Source organism: Gossypium arboreum, chromosome 12 (assembly GCF_025698485.1).
Source record: "Gossypium arboreum isolate Shixiya-1 chromosome 12, ASM2569848v2, whole genome shotgun sequence".
In the NCBI taxonomy this organism is placed as follows: domain Eukaryota; kingdom Viridiplantae; phylum Streptophyta; class Magnoliopsida; order Malvales; family Malvaceae; genus Gossypium; species Gossypium arboreum.
The window spans coordinates 64,945,578-64,950,125 of NC_069081.1; the positions used below are offsets into that span (position 1 = coordinate 64,945,578).

Here is a 4,548-nt window from a genome sequence, read left to right on the forward strand (position 1 = left end):
AGAATTTGATGTTGCCATAGAAGGAAAAATGATCAGCATGTCATAAAACATAAGAAAATAGGCTGAATTTTAATTTACGAGCTTTGGGGCAAAAGTGTAAATATGCAAAAGTTTAGGGCAAAATTGTAATTTTTCCAAAATATGATTTTGGGTCAATTTGAATAATGTGAGTCCTAATTAGACTATATTTTAAATGATAGAGCAAGGAAAACTAAAATTCGGGCTAAAATGGGGAAAATACCAAGTTGTGGACGAAATGGTAAAAATAGCCATTTTCGCATACGAGGTAAGTTCATGTGTAAATGTAGTAACATAATTGTCATTTTAAGCAATTTAATGTTGTTTATATGATATGATGCTGATTATTATCATGAAATATTATGCTTTGTGGTTATTGTTGAATAATATGTAATTATGTGAATTACTTGATGAGCATGAACTATCACCGAAGTATCAATTTTGATATTCCGTGGAAGATGGCAAAGATGTGTGATCAAGGAAAACGCCCGTTTGAACCTTAGGAATAGATTAGGATACAAGTGACATGTCACTAGGATGGTTGAGCATCCGAACTCGTTGAGTTGAGTCCGAGTTCACTTATGGATGCGAATGTCCAAACTCGTTGAGTTGAGTCCGAGTTCGTGAGATGTAACTAGGCATCCGAACTCGTTGAGTTGAGTCCGAGTTCACTTATGGATGCGAACGCCCGAGCTCGTTGAGTTGAGTCCGAGTTCGCTTATGGGCGGGTTACATGATTGCTTAATTGAATATGTGGCACTTATGTGCAAACTTTCCATGTATCCGAATTATATTCCGATGTGTTCAACGGGTAAAGTTCTACTCAAATGGAGGAATACTCAAGATGAAAGGGACGTATTGGTAAGTGTTGTGAAATGGATACTTTGAACAGGTATGTACTTAACCCTCGGGTTGAAAACTCAATATAACAACAATATGGTAAGATGATAAATGAAAAGGTGATATGAATGTCTTGGTAATGATTATGCAAATGATGTTTTATGTTTGCTTATATGGTTATGTTACTTGCTATTTTCATGTGAGCTTACTAAGCATTTATGCTTACTCCCTCCTTTTCATTCCTTGTAGTGTTGACAAGCCAGCTCGGAAATCAGAAATGGTCGGAGGCACGCTCACACTATCCGTATACCATCTTGGCATAATGGCTTGTATATTTTGAGTATGGCATGTATAGCATTATAATCATTTTATATGTATGGTCTTATGATATGGTTATTGAGTGGTATGGAAATAGAAATGCTTGGTAATGATTAGCCATTGGAATGGCTAATCATGATCATATTTGGTATTATGTATGTCAAATTGCTAGCTAATCCATGGAAACCATGAAATAGGTAAAATTTACCATAAAATAGATTCAGACAGCAGCAGTGACGTGAGTTTAAAAAATCACTAAAAATAGTAGAAATGGAATTAAATAATGAATAAGTTATGGAATCGAAGCTTGATTAGTCTATTTTCATATGGAATAAGCAAAACAGGTATATGAGGTATATTTTATGAGATGTTTAAATTTTTGTGAAACATGGACAGAGCGATTTCTGGATCCCCTGTTCTGAATTTGGAAATTCACCATAAATTTTACAAAGATAATTAGAAGTCATTCTTTATATGTACAGATTCCTTATTGAGTCTAGTTTTATTAGAGATAAACGGCATAGTCATTGAAGCTCTGTACATTGATATTTCTGATTCGTAATACACAGAGGTCAGAGTAGTTGAACCCTGAAACAGGGGAGACTTTAACTAATAAACTGTACTAATTGGCCCAACCAAAAATTCTAGAAAAAAATTAGTAGATATATATATGAGTCTAGTTTCAGGAAAAATTTACGGAATTGGATTTCGAGTTTCGTAACTCGAGATATGATTTTTAAAGCGACTGTGATGCAGTTAGCCAGCTTGTCTGGAAATTTTAAAATGAATTGTATGAGCTGTTTAATTAATGAATTAAGTCCGTTAACACCTCGTGTTCGACTCCGACAACGGTCTCGGGTACGGGGTGTTACATTAGCTCCCCTTTGCTCTTGAGCTTAATTAACAAATAAATTGGTTTTATCATTTGAGCATCGAAAGAGGAATTCAAGATACCTAGCCAATATATATGCTCATTAGGCATCAAAGTCACATATGTACAAAATCACGAATCGAACTCAACACATTAGTTAATATTCCTCTTAGCCGAATTTTCTAAGCCAAGAATAGGCATCAATATGCTTGCCTCTAACCGAATGCATGCACACCAATTTCCCTCATGTGGCGAATATGCATGTCCATGTTGAGGCCAATTATGCACTTAATACCACACAAAAACAGCATGCATTTTACTAACTAACGATTACATATTGTAGCTCAATACACATCTCTCATGCACTTCATAACGAAACATCATCACAAGCAAATATATACCTTGAAATAGTATATATGTCATGCCAATACATCATGTGCAAACATGTATACACATATAGGTGCAAGGTCAATCTCAAGGGGTTCATACCCATCCAAACACAAATTTTACCAATCAAGTAACAAGCATAAATCATGCTCATGAATGCACCATGGCGAATACATCACAACCATACTCTTTCAACTTCGGTCATGGTTAAACAAAGAATTCAATGTCTTACTCAAGATTGCTACAAAGAAATTTCAAGAGTAGTCAATCCATCATTGCATGCATCATTAGCAAGCTTCACATTTAGCATGCAATGGCTTCAACACAATAACAACCTTGGCCAAATACCATTTCCATGGCATAACAAGGATTTGAACCATGGCTAACATGAACATCAAGTTAGCAACTAAAACATGCATGAATCTCATGACACAACCTTATACATACCTTAATCTTGATGCAACTATAGCCAAAATCTCCTTCTAGATCTCTTCCAAACCAAAAATGGAGCAAAATCCTCCTTCTTCCTTAGTTTTGGCTCAAAGAAAGGATGAACAAAATTTTTCTTTCTTTCTCTACAACTCACGGCAATGGGGGGAATACCACACTCACACACATTTTTTTTCATTCTTTTCTTACCCATACACCTTTGTTTATTATTTCTCCCTAATGCACCAACAAAACATGTTTCATGACATGTTTTACCCATCCTCTCTTGCCATGGCCGGCCACTTCATGTTGGGGGAAATTTGACATGCAAATCCTTATTTTTGCATGCATGAGCAACTAGTCATCACACATTTCCCCATCATACTTTCAAAGTTCACTACTAGGTCCTTTCTAGTGAAATTCACATTTATAACACTAAATCGAAACATCAAAATGTCACACACAAATTAACACATATCATAGGAATCAAAATAAATTTTAAATTATTTTTATGCCTCGGTTTTGTGGTCCCGAAACCACATCCCGACTAGGGTCAATTTTGGGTGTCACAACTCTCCCCACTTAAGAAATTTTCGTCCCGAAAATCTTACCCAGTAAATAGGGTTGGGTATCGCTCTTTCATAGAGTTCTCGATTTCCCAAGTCGCTTCTTCTATCCCGTGTTTGAGCCATAACACTTTCACTAGCGGAACCCGCTTGTTTCGCAACTCTTTCACTTCACGTGATAGGATACGAATTGGTTCTTCCTCATAACTCATATTGGCTTGAATTTCAACCTCGATGGACTAATCACGTGCGATGGATCGGATCTATAGCGTCAAGCATCGAAACATGAAAGACATCGTGAATCTTTTCGAGTTCGGGGCAAAATCGGATGATATGCCATTGGACCGACTCGCTCGGATATCTCATATGGCCCAATGAACCTCGGCTCAACTTGCCCTTACTACCCGAATCGAGTATCTTTTTCCCAGCGAAACCTTGAGAAACACTTTATCTCCCACCGATACTCGATGTCTTTTCGTTTGGACCGTCTGCATTTAATTTTGACGATCGGAGGCTATCTTCGACTTTCACGATTACTTTCACTTTCTGCTCAAAGCATCTCTAATCAAATCCACCCGAAAATTTTGCTTTCACCGAGCTCACCAAAACAATGGCGCACGGCATTTACGATCGTATACAAAGCCTCGTAGGGTGCCATCTTAATACTTGATTGAAAACTATTGTTGTGGCGAATTCAATCAAAGGCAAATACCGCTTCCATGAACCATCGAACTCGAGGGTGCAACATCTTAACATATCCTCAAGTATCTCGAATTATCCGCTCGGATTGACCATCGATTTGGGGGTGAAAGGCGGTCTGAAATGCAACTTGGTACCCAAAGCTTCTTGCAACTTCTTCCAAAATCGCGAGGTAAATCTCGGATCTCTATCCGACACGATGGAAATAGGCACCCCGTGTAATCTCACAATCTGAGAAACGTACAATTCGGCTAGTTTGTCCATTGAAAAACCCGCACGTACGGGGACAAAGTGAGCCGACTTAGTCAATCTATCTACAATGACCCAAATCGCATCCTTCTTACTTGCTGACAATGGCAGTCCGGATACAAAGTCTATTGCGACTCGATCCCATTTCCACTCAGGTATCGTGATCAGCTG

At 37.8% G+C, this 4,548-nt stretch overlaps 1 long non-coding RNA gene across 1 annotated transcript; it reads left to right on the plus strand.

The window, feature by feature from the left end:
- Positions 1-212: 212 nt before the first annotated feature.
- LOC128285322 (uncharacterized) lies at positions 213-1,318 on the plus strand. The gene is made up of 2 exons (XR_008275825.1): positions 213-286; positions 1,108-1,318. It is a non-coding gene; the product is annotated as an uncharacterized LOC128285322 (long non-coding RNA).
- The last annotated feature ends 3,230 nt before the right edge of the window (positions 1,319-4,548 follow it).